The following is a 15,732-nucleotide window of genomic DNA, read 5'->3' as shown; positions in this document are numbered from 1 at the left end:
CACCTGGGCCCCGCGCGAGCCCGGGCCAGGCCCGCGCGCCCGAGCGCAGCTGCGCGCCTAGCCCAGGTGCCAGCGCCTGGGGCGGGGCCTCACCTGTTCTGCTCGCTGTCCTCCTCCCCGCCAGGCTGTAGCCTCTTTCAGACTTGCAGCCAGACCACTGGGGGACAGAGCTGTTCGGGGCCGGCCTTTCCTGGGAGCCCCGTCATCAGGGTTCTTTCGTGGGACACCAAGGTTAGGCTGCACTTGATCAAAACTCCTCCAAAGGAGGTGGGTAACGTGCGATGAAATGAATTCACAACAGAACACGAGTTTAAGACAGTATTTATCTCACTGGGTTCTCGCAGCTGCACATCTCAACCGGGTCGAAGGACTCACGTGTTTCTCTCCAGGGGCGAGACAGCGAGATGGGCAGAAACTCCCCTAACCCTCCCCACTGCTGGAGTGCGTTTCCTTGCTGGGGACTTTGCTCCCCTTTCCCCTCGGCCACTCGCACCTCACTGCAGAGCCAGGCTCTCCCTCACCTTTGTTCCCGGGTGCCCCCGCCCCGCGCCTTAGGTGTTCTCTCCTCGGGATCGCCTTCTCCACCCTTCCCGACCCTAGCCGGGCCAGGCCTGCCGCGCCGTCCCCTGCCCAACACACCGACACTGCTGCTCCCCTGCGCCACCTGTTCTTTTCCCCTCATCCTCCCCGAGACGTCCCCTCCCCGCCCAGCTGTTTCCTTCTCGGGGAGGCTGCGGGTGCGCGCCAAGACTTCCCCGACGTCTCCCGCGAGGCAATCAGGCGAGCGGCAGGGACAGCCCAGGGCGGATGGGGGAGGGCAGCGGCTCAGGGCGGAGTGGGCTCACTCTAACCTGGGCCCGTCCTGGCCCGCCCTCGGAGCGCTCGGATAGGTGGGGTCGCCCTCTGACCCGCCCGTCTCCCGCCCAGCGCCGCCGCCGATTGGCCCAGGTGCGTGTCGGGTTGGGCCGCTGGGCTCGGCGTTCGCCCCCCGGAAAGCAGCAGGGGCGGTTGAGAAGTGAAGTCTTGGCCGGAGTTTGCTTCTTGCCAGGAAATTGGGCGCTGTGGCGGTGCGAACCCCAGTCGAACCGAACCCGGCTCTCCTTCAGCGGGCCGCGGAGAGCGGGAGCTAGCGCCGGACTGCGGCGCCTGGAGCCCGTGCTTGCCCTGGGCGGCCGCGCTTTCCTAGTGAGTAACTTTGCCTTGCCGCCTCGCTGCGCGCCCTCCGCCGGCTCCGGGCAACCGCCTCAGGTGCGGGCGGCGGCGGGGTGTGGGATAACGCTGCTGCCCGCGTGGAGCCGCCGACCTCTGGCTCTCCCTGTCCACCCGGGCTGCGGGGGCAGCGTGGAGCCGGGTGCCGAGCTGTGGAGACGCTCCCCGAAGCGCGGAGCCCGCTACGGTGCAGGCGCGTGGAGGGCTGGCGGCCCGGCTGTTAGCACTTGGTGGTTTCCGCCTCGGTGTTACTGATCTATCTATTCGTCCTTTGCTTTTTAAGAAAGGGAAGAGGTGGAGAGGAGTTATTTATTTTGTGTGTGTGTGTGAGAAAGAGAGAGTCGGGAGAGTGTCACTAGGTGCCCTCGCTGTAGGTTTTGTTCCCTTGGGAAGGGCAGAGGTGAGAGCCTTCTCCCTATGCCTGTTGCCTGTGTATTCTTACCTTCCTCTGCAGGCTGGAGACTGTAGGAGAGAGATTTAACATCTGCCGGGGGTAATTTCAAAATACGGTTGGTTGGTACTTGAATAGGAAGCCATTGCACACAAAGCACCCCTTAGGAAATACAGCACTCACTTTTCAAAGCCTTACACCACGTTTCAGGAAAAGGATTTTTGACTTCTAAGTAGTTTCTTCAAATCCTTGCGTTTGCATTTAAGATTGTAGATCCCGACGTTTTTGTCTGAACAAGCTTCACTGTCTAGCTTTTCATTTCTAAGTCACAGAAATCAAGAAACAACCCGAGTGAAAAGCAGTAGAAGTGCAAGAGGAGGAAACAGTTGTGAGCTTCGGTTTATTGGAACTGTTCTTTGAGAATTTCACATTCTTGTGGCAATAGTACTTACTTGAAAATTGGCCTTCTTCCCAGGACAGATTTTTGATTTTTCTGTTGCGTGTACTGTGACAATGCTGATGAAGTTGTATCTCAGTAAATCAATTCTATCTGATGGATTTTCATTCCCAAGACCCTTTGGAAAAACGACGCTGTCAATTAAAAGGAAAGGTGAATGTGGATCTAGTATCCTATTTGACCTGTCAAAGCTTTATTGAGCCCAGAATAATAAAGTCTTGCCTTTTAGCTTGTCCAAGTTTTTATCATCATGTGAGTTTTCCCTTGGGGGTAAAAGTGTAGGCCAAATTGGAAGCACAGTAGAATAATAGTACTTGTATTAAGGCCACTTGTTTGGTGACATTCTTATTTCCTCTTGCTTGAAATTGCTTATTATGTATACATTCAGCTAGTCATGAAGTGCTCACTGCATGCCAGGATTGATGGCAAGGATCACTTTTTCAGAGTTCTTCAAGAGTCATGGAAGCTGAGTTGTACCTCTGTTCCCCTACTTACTTGAACATGATTTGAACAAACTGCTGTGGGAACTTAAAAAGGGAACTTTTACCTAGAGTTTGTTAGAGAAGGCTTCACATAGGCACTTTTCAAATGTGGGATTTTGCCGGATCCATTCCAAATGCATATATCTTTAAAGTGTTGCATTATGAGATCTGGCTGAAGGATACAGAATCTGGGGTTGAAGCCAAAGGCTGATGTCTTACTCATTTGAAAGTAACCAGCACTTTGCCCTTCTTGCAGCGAGCACTCAAATATTTATTGAACTGACTTCAGCAGAAAAATGATTTTGTATATCACATTATGAAATTGGACTTTGTCCACTAAGTGATAACAGAGCTGCTAATTTTATACAAGAGACTGTCATAACATTTGTATTCCAGAAAGAATGTCTAGAGGATGATGGAGGCCCAGATTTGGGAACAGAAATAGACAGTTACAATGTGGGGGTTTGTTATGATCTGTGTCTAGATGACCCTCCAAAGCCTCATGCAGTCTTGGGTGCAGGCTTCTAGAATTTGTGATTGATTTATGGACCAGTGCTGAGATTAAGGTATGAGTGCTACACCCACTGTGGGGCCAGTATCCAACATACAGTGTAAGGGAGGGAAAGAGGCTTACTTTCTGCTGCTCCTTCCTTTTTGCTCTTGTTGCTTTTGCTGTTTCCCAGCACCACAAACTGTTTGCCTCTGCCATGTGTCACTCTGCTTTGGAGCTAGCAGAGTAATGAACTGAAACCCCCACAAACCTAGCTAAAAAGTGCACCCTTCCTTTCTTAATTCTGGGTATCTGGAATTTTGTTTCAGCAATGAGAGAAAAGTAACTGAGATTGGGTAGGGTTGCATGCTCAAATATTCTCCAGGTGATCTGGGTTTGAATCAGGTTCTCAGGAGTTTGGGGAATAAAACTTGAAAAAATATGCATTTTTTTTTTTTTAGAATGGTGATTGGTAGGTAGTAAGGATTTAGGCAATGGTAGTTGTCATTCTAGGTGAAGACATACAAAGACAATGTGCCACTTAGATATGACTGGAAAGCTGGCGTAGGTAAGTGACTAGGAGTCTGCCTTGGAGTATGGGAGTGTACTGGTTAAGTTGGCTGTGCAGTCAGAACAGGGGTTGAGTTCTTTATTTAATTAGCTGTATAATTACTACCCTAACTGAATTTGACTTCCTAATATTTAAGAAATTAAATAGTACAGTTTAGTACAGTTTGTGGATCAAGTGAAACTGTAATTCCTTTGGCATAATACTTTGTACATCCCAAGTGCTCAATAAATATTCGTTCTTCCTTTAGTGATGATGACTTTAGTGAGCTAGTGCAGTGTTGAAGGCTATGAAAAGGAATAGTTAAAAACAATTGCTGCTAGAGATAGAGGAGAAAAGATAATAAGTTCTTTTCAGGACCAACGCATTGAGGTTCTACTTGCGATGTTTGTGATGCAGAGGTGTTGGATAGATGTATCCGAGAGAAGCTAGAAAAGATAAAAGAAGGGAATGATATTAACATAAAACCTTTGTGAGTGTGGCAAATTTATAGAAGATTTAGGAGGAAGGGGAGATCAGTTTATAGTGTAACAATGACAAGAGTATTGACTTTGAACATCAAGAATAGGATGTCATGTTCCTACAGTCTGGTGTCCTTTCGTATTCTCCCCCTCCTGTTATTCTCCTTTCTAAATCACCCTAAAACAAATACTCTTTATTGTACAGTCTTTCTGCCCTGCATTTCACTATAGACCTACCTTCCTATATCCAAGCCTAGCAGTTTCTAGGAAAATCAGAGGTTTCATTTCATATATTTCTCTCCGTTTAGGCAGCAGTGTTGGCTGAAGAAACTATCTGTGTATTATTTCATATAGAATTGCAACTGTAGAAGACTTGGCCAGGCCTAAATCAATCCATTTAAAAAGCCTGGGAGTTTTAGAAGACAAAACTCCTTTAGCTTTCCTGAATTATGTTTCTTTTTCTTTTCTTCAGAAAAAGATGAGAAAATTTATGATTTATAAGAATTCTTTTTGTTTTATTTTTTACTGCGTGAGTTGAGAAAGAATGACTCTAAGCCTAGCAAGACATTAAGAGGGATTTTTAAAACAAAAGCTTATGATAAAATAATAAATGGTCCTCTAGTTAGAATGATTTTTTTTTTCTTTTTTTGGTACCAAGTGCTCAATAAATATTAGTTGTTCTTTTAGCGATAATGACATTAGTGAGTTAGGGCAGTGTTTATGGGCTTTGAACACAGGGCTTTGAAGGTGCTGGACAAGACTACTACCGAACTTGCTCCTCAAGCCCAGATACAATGATTTCAGAGAAACAAGTACCATAATTCCTTTCAGAAGGTGTGCTTCCTAGCACATAGATCTGTTTTGCTCACTGTGAAATGCAAAAATGAATATTAATGTTTGCATAAGTGAATGAGTTGAATTTATTGGCTTTGATATGTCTTGGCCCTCAGACTTCCTCAAATGTTTGGAGCAATAAATGATCCCAGGGAAAACAAAAGAGAAAATTGATCCAGCCAGAAGCTTAAAGTAGTTCATGTACTTATAAGAAAATGTAGAGATTATAACAGAATTGATGGCTATCATGATTCAACTGTTTTAGTGCCAGGTGCTATATTTATTTGCCTAATTCTCCCCACATTTTACTGTCGTAATTGTGGGATGTGGTAAGGAGGAACAGACTTACACAGGGAGATAGCTTGGTTCAGAGGTAAACTAATGACAGCTGTGTCTAAATTTGTCCTCTTGATGATGAGCAAAACTACAGGACAGTTTTAATTTTTCTTTATTGAGAGACTAATCCTTCATTTGTTTTACATATGAGGGCAATATACTTTCTCAGTGGATTTACAATGTTTGTTTTCTAGTATAGTGCTTGCTGTTGCCTATTCTTCCCATCTATTTCTGTTTCTTATTTCTCCTACACAGCCTAACACTAAGGAAAAAAAAAAATTCTCTCATGTAGTTTTTCAACTGAAGGGTACTTACTGACTACCAGATTTAAGTCCTAAATCTTCAGGCTGGGAACATAAAGGTTAAATGCCGCTTAAACCGTATATACCCACAACAGTTCTGTTCTAGCTATCTAACTTTCTTTATCAAGACTTCAGAGAGTCGCCCTTGCACTTGGGCCATTATAAAAGGTATTTATAACCAAACTTTGGGGGTCTATGTCTTATATAAAATAAGTTGTACTTAGCTATAATAAAGATTTCAGAGGCTTTGTTGACATGTTTTATAGATAAAAGTGAGGTCAGCCTGCATGAGAAATATTTTTATCCTCCACCCCCAGTTGGAATTTTGGTTGTTAATCTTTAGTTAAATTTAATTTTAATTCTTTACAAGAATTTTTGTCAATTAAATGTTATAAACAATACTGAACAAAGAAATTGTAGCCTTTTAAATCTTCCGTATGTGTATGTGTATGTGTATGGTACTGGTGATTGAACTCAGAACCTTTGCACTGAGCTACATCTTCAGCCCTTTTAGTTTTTTATTGTGAGACTGGGTCTTACTGAATAAGTCCTCCAGTCTGGGACTGAATTTGTAGTGTTCCTGCTTCAGCCTCCCAAGGTGCTGGGATTCAGGCATGTGCTACCATGTCTGCCTAAATAGTTTAATAGCCATTGTTGCTTTTCCTCAACGTGATTTTGTTTGAACTTTGTTTTATGTTTGAATTAATTCAATATATACCTAAGCATACATCATATAGTCAACATTGAGTTGTGTGAAACTCAAAAGGTAGTCTCTGCCCTTGGAGAACTTAAAATCTTCAAAGATATTTAGTCTAAGAGTTAATCATTCAAAACAGGGTACTGAAATAACCTTGACTACTAATTCCTTACCTCCTCAATTCTGGTGACCTTTACTTCAGGTGTGTTTTAACATTTATTTGGTACTTTGTCACTTCCCCCAATTTTCCACATTAGGGTTTACTATACTTGTAAATTTCTATATCCTGTTCTCTAACCAATCCTTCCAGCACTTTAATGCTAACACTTCATAGTAGAGAGGCCATTTTATTCCACCTCCCCTTCTCTGTTGCATTAATATCTTTTAGACTTACAGTCTTCTCTGTCTGATTTGGAACCTCTGGGTAAGCACCTTGAACATGCTGTTATGGGTACTTCTTTTGAACTTGGCTTTTTGCCAGAGCTACAAGATAGCAGCCCTGTTCAGATTGTAATTTTGCCTTTACATTTTAATATCATTGACATCGGTCTGCCCCTGCCCCCTCTTCTTTTTCTTAGTAAGACTAAGGCATTGGTGGCAAACCAGTGGCACCGTGGGCTGCTTGTTGAAAGGTCTGAAAGGTTCCCATCACTGGCTAGCTAGGACTTTGCCTGTTTTATTTCAAAGAAGCACTCTTCAGCTTATTGATTTTTAAATTTTTTTATTCACAATGTCATAAATTTCTGGTGATCTTTATTATTTCCTTCCTCATCATAGCTTTAGGTTTGTTTTGTTTTTGTTTTCCAGGACCTTGAAGTGTATCATTAGGTTATTTATTTGGGCTTACTAGTATTCTGATGTGGACATTTCCAAGTGTAGTCTTCCTTCTTCAGACTGCTTTCATTGAATACAATAGATTCTAATATGCTGTTACTAGTATTATCATTTCATTCTAGGAACTAATTTCTGCCTTGATTTTTTTTTTCTGTGAACCATTGTTTATTGAAGAAGGTATAGTTTAATTTCTATATGTTTGCATAATTTCTGTGGTTCCTTTTTCATTATTTAGTTAGCTATCAAGACAGGGTCTCACTGTGTAGTTCCACTATGTAGTACTGGTTTGGTAGTGATAAATAGCTTAAAGCACTCTTTGTTGTGGAACTACCTTATTTCTCTATCAATTGTGAAAGAAAGTTTTGCATGATATATAATTCTGAGTTGGAAGTTGTTGTCTTTCAGGGCCTGAAATACTTCACTGCAAGCTGTCCTGGCCCTTTAAGTGATTCATTGCTTTTCTCTAACAATTTTTAAGATTCTGTCTCTGTGTTGGGCTTGTGAAATTTCGACTATGATGTGATGAGGAGAGGTTGGTTCTCTTTTGATTGTGACTATTTGGGGTTCTATATGCCTCACATTTGGAAAGCTTTCTGCTGCTGTTTCTGTGAACAATTTTTATGCCCTTTATTCTGTCTTATTCCAATTAATCTTAGATTAGGCATTTTTGTGTCATCTAGCAGCTGTTGGATCCAATTTTATTGTTCTCTTTTCTTTTAAAATACCTCCGAATAATTGGTCTTTGAAAGCATCCTGTCTCCTAATTCTAATAGTCTGTCCTCACATTGGTCATTTTTGCTGACCATACTTTTAATATAATTTCTAATCTCCTGGATTTTTGTTTGAAACTTTTTTTTTAATGTATTTGTTACAGGATCTCACTTTGCAGCTTGGACTCGTAGTTATCCTCCCCAGCACTGGGATTATAGGCATGCACCACCACATTGGTCTTAGTGGCTGGCTAGAGTACCTGGAGCAGGGCCAGCATGGCATGTGGTGCCTGGCATCAAACCCTGGTCTCTGTGCTTGCCTAAGCAGGTGCTTAGTGTGCTGAGCTGTCTTTCCAGCTCTGTTTGGAACCTTTTTCAAGAACTCTAGTTCTTCTCAGCTAAACTGGTGATTCTCATTTAGCCTAGCTGTCTTTTCATTCATGTTTTTTGTAGTCTCCCTGATAATTTTATTACTTCTAGTATCTGCTTGGTTATCCTATGAGCCTGCTGAGCACCACTGATCTGTTTTTAAATCTCCTTTGTTATCCTTTCAAATCTTTCAGCTGTGTAACTATTGCTTTCCTTCCTCTCAAAGACCCATGGATCTGTTTTGGGGGAGTGGGGAGTTTAAGGAGGCATTTTGGTGCCTTCTGTTCTCATGTTTCCCTTATTTTTTTGTTTCTTTGGTTTTGTGCTAAGGTCTGCAGTCACTTAGTGGAAAGACTGTTGCTTGTGTGGAAATGTCTTAAGTTAGTGTCTCAGGTACTTTTTTCTTGTTGCTGGGACCAAATACCCAATGCTCAAAATTCAGAAGGAAAAGTTTATTTAACTCACAGTTAGTAGAGGTTTCAGTCCGTATCTGGGGGTCCAATGCAGACTGGTACATGGCAGAGAGCAGCAGTTCATAGTGGCAGGAAACTGCAAAGGCAGAAGGAAGGAGGAGAAGCAGCAGCAGTGGCAGAGGGAGGGCCCCTCTTTCCTTACATTGCCTTCAGGCTATCTGCCCCAGGGTGATTGTAGTATTCATACCCATGAATACTCAGACCCATAATCCCAGCCTTGGATCATGAATTAATTAATCACAACCTCTTGAAACGTGCCCCAGTGACTGCATGAGGCTTTGCAAGGACAACTAGACACAAACCGTAACAGTGAGTCTGTTTTTCAGTGATATACTCAGCATGGCTAACCATAATCCTTTGTCTCAGTCCCAAAATCCAACCACCTCTGTTAATGTTAGACAGGGGTGAGGTGCAATGTAAATGGCTCACTTAGTTTTTACGAATGAACTTAGGTATTGGCATGTAGAAAATAACCCATGAGTAGCAACAACTGTGTCAACCTATTATAGGCAGCCTAGTTAGATAGAAATATTATAGGCAGTCAGATAGGAGACAAGATGGGAGACAAGGTGACTTTTCAACTTTTGGAAGAGACAGGCACTCCCATTAGGCCACATCTCAAGACCAAGACAAAAAGAGGAAACACAGCTACATACTTCCCTAGGGATGGGCATCTGGGATTGATATTCTAAAAAGGTATCAATCACCTTGAAAAGAGCCCTATTGAGTCACTAGCCCAACCCCAACAGGAGGACACCCTGTCCCATATTCTTGCCAGCTTGCTACCTGAGTCGCTTCCCCATTTGGTACTAGATTTAATCAGTTTTTACCTTAGCAGTGATGCTTGTAATCTCATTGGTTGACCATAGTTTTGTCCCACCCCACATCCACCTGAGCGGGTTCCCCCTTTCTCCACCTTAGCCCTGCACGATTTTACACTATAAAAGTCCCTGGAAGAGACAGCTTCCAGGGGAGCTACCCACTGGGGGGGCCTCCTGTCCTCTCTTGGACAGGAGCTTTCTTTCTCTCAATAAATATATTCTGCTCATAACTTCTCTTTGTTCCTAAAATGCATTCTTCAGTTTTAGAGAACACAAACTCGTCCAGGTCAGGTCAGGAGATCATTTTTCCCTATGTCATTTGGAGGTTCCCTGTATCATTTGGAGATCACTCACCCGAGAAAACTTTTTCTCCCTGTATCAAACCTGGCAATATCAAGAAAATCAGCAATAGTAATACCATCCAAGACAAACTGAATATTGACATACAGTAACCTTAACCTTAAAAAAGATAATCTACAATTACAATAAAAACCCTAGGATATGACATATCTTGACACACAATAAATATCTACTAAATGGGCTAACTGTACTAATGATAGAAAATAATTTAATTTAATAATAGTAACATAATTAAAGATTTATGAAGCTTAATGGTTATACTATTAAAGATTTAGGGTGTTGGGAATGGGAGGATATGAAAAGAAAAATTTGAAATTTGAAACAATTGAAGATGAGAAGGAAGAAAGGTGAGACAAAGGAGTCTATTATAGAGTAGTATATTTATAGACTTAGATAAAGGTAACAGGAAAAAGCCAAAGAGAAAAAAAGGAATGATGTGGAAAATAAAAGATAGCAAACCCAAGAAAATGAGAAAAAAATGAAAACAAAAACACCAGTTTTAGAGTCCAGCACTTTTCACTTTTCCCACCTAGCCTCACAGTCTATGCTTTTTTTTTCCTTTTTTTTTTTTTTTAATGGTACTGGGGATCACACTCAGGACCTTGCACTTGCCGGCCAGGCACTTAGGCTGCTGAGCTATAATATCCTCGGCCCTTATGCTTTCTTGAGGTGTGCACATTCTTTTAGGCACCTCTGTGTACTCCAGGCCGTGGCATTGTCTATGTCAGATGTGTTCTTGCTCTTGTTGATGGTTAGGGACAGCAGTTAGACCTCAGATCTATGATGCTTGTAGGCAGTTGGGCAAGGGTTCAAGTACTTGGTGCCAGCAGGTACTCTTGTTTCTTAGTTGTGCAATACCAGTATAGAAACAATCAGTAGTCTAGGTTTAGCAAGCACTAAAACACAAAGTTAGGAAAAGCCAGGGTTTAGAGTGCCTGTGGTTGTATCACGTGCTTCTGTTACTAGGTATGTATGCCGCTGAATGGTAGTTGCTATGCCTGCTTTTAAAATTATTCTGTGAGTGCTAGTTAATAGATTGCAAAAGCATCTCTAGCAAGAGTATCCCTGGCAATTAGTTTCTATATGAAATATTTATTAACCCTATTCATTCTCTAATTTTAGGCTTTTCATTATAGATGAGAAACATTAATTAATACTTCAGTAGGCTGATTTGAAATTTTGACAAAAATAGACACAATACTTTTGAGATTCTGGCCTATTCTTTTTCCAGGGATATTCATTTATCAATACATTGAATGACTTTTCTGCCTTTGAAGGAATATAGTAACATTTAAGAAGCTTTCGAGATTAATTTTTTGAATTTGAATTTTTTTAATACTATAGGAACTATTTAAAGAAAGAATTTTTAAAAATTTTAATGATTCCATTTAATAGAATACAGAATGGTGCTATAATTTTTATATGGTTTGATTTATTCAACAGTTCATGTTTTGGAAGTGTGGTCCTAATGTGGTGAGGCTAAGAGGTCCTGGGATGTTTAAGAGGTGGGACCTAGTGGGAGATCCTTGGGTCAGTTGGAGGCAAGCCTTTGAAAAGGAATGCTGGTCTCAAGTGGATTCTCAAGATACCAAGTTGACATACAGCCTGAGATTGCATACCGTTTTCAAGATATGCCTTATCCATAACTTATCTTTCATGTGTACCTGCCTTCCACCATGAGGTCCTCACTAGAGCCAAGCCAGTGCTGGCACCATGCCCCTGAGTCTCCAAAATTGTGAGCTTAGCAAACCTTTTCTGTATCAAAGTTCCATACCTTAGATAGTTTGTTATAGCCACAAAAATGGGCTTGTAAGTAGTAAAATCAGAATACTCTTCAACATCCCGGTCAGCTTTTGACTAATGTGTGTTATATTTCCTTTCTTTGCTCATAAAATTTTTACCTGTTACAAATTTCCTCATTAGGGCTGGCCTGGTAACTCAGCAGACTAAAGTGTCTGCTTAGGCAGAGTGCAGCGGCCAGGGTTCGATTTTAGCGTGCCGTGTTGGCCCTGCCACCTCAAGGTGTGCTGATACTATGATTGAGACTGGGCGTGGTGGTATGTGCCTGTAATCCCAGAACTTGGGGGGCTGAAAAGAGGAAAATCACTACAAGTCCAATCTATATAGTGAGACCCTGTAGACCCTGTCCTAAATACAGAAAAAATAAATAAATAAAAGTTCCAGGGGCTGGGGAGATGGCTCAGTGGAATAAGCGCTTTCCTGGCAAGCGTAAGGGCCTGAGTTCAATCCCTGGTTCCACCAAAAAAAAAAAAAAAAAAAAAATTCTTTTTTTTTTTTTTTTTTTTTTTTTTTTTTTTTTTTTTTTTTTTTTTTTTTTTTTTTTTTGGTCTCTTAAAGACAGAGTCTTAATTCAGGCTGGCCTTGAGTTTACTTTGTATCCCAGGCTGGTCTCTTAACTTGTAACACTTAGAATGATCCTCTTACCTCAGTTTCCCCATTGCTGGGATTATAGGCGAATGCCACTGTGACCGCCTGGTTTTTGTTTTCTAAATGTGGGAAAGTACCTACAGTTTCCTCTCCTATGGTTTGAGTTCACCTGCAGAAAAACTGAGGCTGGTAAGGGCTGGCCAGATAGCTCAGCCGACTAAAGCATGGTTTGATCCCTAGCATGCCGTGCCAGCCCCACCCCTGGGGCACCCTGAGATGGTGATTGAGATTGGCTGTGGTGGCATACACCTGTAATTCCAGCGTTTGGGAGGCAGGAAACAGGAGGATCATTGTGAGTTCAATCTGTGTAGTGAGACCCTGTAGACCCTGTACTAAATATATTTAAAAAAGAAAAACTTACGCTGGTGGAAAGCAAAATAGACCATTAAGTAGTGCTTCAGTTGTTTACTCATGATACAGTGTGAATAAGATTTAAGTGTAGAAAGTCTTATGGCAAGGTCAGACAAAACTTTATTATACATTATAGATAATAGTCAGAAATGAAAACACTTTACATGATTGTGCAGGTCCTAAGATAGCCAAGTGTCTGATTATATATATCTACTTTTTTGGTCAGTGGATATTTACTAAATGGCTGTTATATGCTGGGACCTAGCAAGGATATAGCAATGAGTAAGATAAGTGGGAAACCTGTTATGGAGTTTATATGTTGGGGAGCAGGGCTATGTTATTATAAACATAAAAACTAACCAAAACTTAATGAAAAGGATAAGGACAAATGTAAAGAAAATGAGATGATATGATTTTATCCAAAGAGGTTAGATCTGAGTGGGCTGCTGTGATAGAGATTAAAATCTACAAGTGGTAGATTAACTGTAGATAGAAATCTATAAATCCACCTCTGCTTTCAGCGGATATGTGTTTGTCCTCTTCCCCAGCAAAACTTAACCAGTACTGCCAATAAGAGCACAGAGCTGGGGATTGAACCCAGGGCTATTTGTGCCTGCGGGCACAGCTTCTGTCACCCAGCTATATCTCCAGCACCACCAGTGTCATTTTACTCTTCCACATCCTTTCTTGGAGATCTTCCACTTAGGAAAATGGCTAAATAGCCCCAGCAGAAACAGATTAAAAGGAGATGCCAGACATCTGGGAAAATCTTTTCCCAGATGTTCTGGCTTTTTGATGAAGCTAAGAGTTTGTTTAGTTTGTGTATTTGAATCTCTGTCTAGGAGTATTTGACTTTCCTGTGTTCTGAATTAAGAAGCAATGCTAGTTAATATGAGAAGGAAAATAATTTTGTCAGTTGTGAAATTTGCAGTTTTATTTTGAATTTTATCACATCTTAAAAACTCATCTGTGTCACTGCATAAAAACTTTAATTTGTAACTTATTAGACAGATTTTACAACTGATGTTTAAGACTGTTGTACCTTGCTTTCTTTGGTGCATAAGAATTTGGAGTGTTAGTATGACTCATCAACTGACGTACCAGTACATTTTTAGAAATGAAGAATGCAGTAGTAGATTTCCCTTGAGCAGCAGTGGCGGAAGTAAATATAAGAAAACAAAGATTTCTGTACGTCAGTGCTAGTGAGATGACAGCTGTTGAATGTCTCTAAGGAATATGTTACAGAACTGGATAGGTCAGTGATTTTGAATAGAACCAGTATAAACTTTGTGTTTGCAAAAAGATTCTTAAATGCAAACAGTAATTGCATTTATCCTGTTCTTATGAATAGGAAGTAACTGCAGATAAATATATTTACTCTTGTAGTTTACATATTTTTGGAACGCATAAAAAGCAATGAAAAACAGGCATTGTTGTGAGCATACTGCTATGTTCTTAGTACTTCTTAAAATCATTCTAATTTTGATGTAGACATCCTGTTTATTTGCTTGGCTTTTTATTTTTAGTCCTGAGCGGGGGAACCAAGTTTGGTTGCTTCGTACTTCCTACTTTTTCTTTGTTTCTTTATGCACAAGTTTCTTGCTCCTGCAGAATATATTCCTGTCCATATGCAAGACAGTGTTATGGTTTGTGTCTTAACCCCACCCGCCCACTCCCAAACAGAGTAAAATAGACCTTTCCTTCCTTATTCTGGGCATGAGGTATTTTGTCTCAGTAACAGAAAAGTAAACAAGTCAGGCAGTTTGTACACATTGAAACAATGAAAACCGAGTCTCATGCCTATGCATTGAGCCCCCAGCCACCTCATTCTCCTTAAGTGTTAGTTTGTTTTTACATCTGGTAGGCATATTTTGTGCATAAAATCTCAGGTACATATCTCTATCAATAATGTATAGATTTTTAAACATTCTGTACTTTGATTTAAATTAGCTCAAATTTTCTTGTATTTTCCTAGTTGTTTTTTTTTTTTTTTGATTTAGCGTAGTCACTTTAATTGCCTGAGTTCACCTGAATTGTATTACTTTCAAAATATTATATCATGCAAATGTTACCATGTAGAGATTTTTTTTTCTGTTGATATCATGGACAGAATGATTATTTGAACTTTTTAAATAAATTATGACCTTATATGCTTATTTCTATTATTTATTTTTAATTTGATTTTTGTTTGTTTATGACATGATCTCACTATGTAGTGCAGACTGGCCTTGAATTTGCTGATGTAGCCCCAGCTGGACTGAAGCTCACTATATGTCTCAGGCTGTCCTTGAGCTCATAGTGATCCTCCTGTCTCAGCCCCCTGAGTGCTTGGGATAACAGGTATGTGTTGTCACTCAACCAGCTAATTGTTTGTTTATTTTTAGAGATAAAGCCTTGCTATGTCGTTCAGGCTGACCTTGAACTCAGCCCTGTCAGCCTCCCAGGTGATGGGCCTATAGGTATGTGCAACCATACCTGATTTATTTCTTTTTAAAATAAATGCTTAGGGCTTGCCAGATAGCTCAGTGCATTAAAGTGCCTGCAAGCAGGCACAGGGGCAGGGGCCAGGTTGGATCCCCAGGCTTGCTGTGCCGGCCCCATCCCCTGCCCCTCCCCACACTGAGACAGCAGTTGAGACTGGGAGTGGTGGTGTGCGCCTATAATCCCTGAACTTGGGAGGCTATAAATAGGAGAATCACTAAGTGTCCCATCTAGTAGTGAGACCTTGAACACCCTGTAGACCTCTCCATAAAATAAAAATAAATAAATAAAATGCTTAAGGGGCTAGCCAAATAGCTCAGCAGATTAAAGCTCCTGGTTAGGCAGACGCAGGGGCCAGGGGTTCAATCCCAGGGCCTGCCTTGCCCCGCCCCGCCCCATACTGGGCGTGGTAGTGCTCCTGTAATCCCAGCTCTTGGGAGGCTTACTGTCACTCAGCTACAGGTGGATCACTATAAGTCCGATCTAGTAGTGACACCCTGAACACCCTGTAGACCCTTCCCTAAAATATAAAAAATAAGTGCTTAATATAGTTTAAATGAATTTAATCATCTTTGTGATAACTCAGAAGAGAACAGGACTTATAATGTGTTCCTTTGATCTAGGAAATACAACGCAACCATTGAAGAATACCTATTTG

The 15,732-nt window shown here is 41.3% G+C and overlaps 1 protein-coding gene across 3 annotated transcripts in view; it reads left to right on the top strand.

Moving 5' to 3' along the window:
- The first annotated feature begins 17 nt into the window (after nt 1-17).
- The window catches only part of Lnx2 (ligand of numb-protein X 2), an 83,766-nt gene continuing 68,051 nt past the window's right edge, over nt 18-15,732 (top strand). For 2 of the 3 annotated variants that reach the window (XM_023715085.1, XM_023715084.1), the window contains exon 1: nt 18-267. The gene's annotated coding sequence lies outside the window, so the exon portion shown is untranslated. Of the gene's footprint in view, nt 268-845; nt 1,186-15,732 lie in introns of those variants that run through there. The other variant, XM_023715083.1, reaches the window with a different exon arrangement.

The sequence above is a fragment of the Octodon degus genome, unplaced genomic scaffold (genome assembly GCF_000260255.1).
Source record: "Octodon degus isolate 3935 unplaced genomic scaffold, OctDeg1.0 scaffold00038, whole genome shotgun sequence".
NCBI lineage: Eukaryota > Metazoa > Chordata > Mammalia > Rodentia > Octodontidae > Octodon > Octodon degus.
This window is presented reverse-complemented; position numbering and strand designations above follow the sequence as displayed.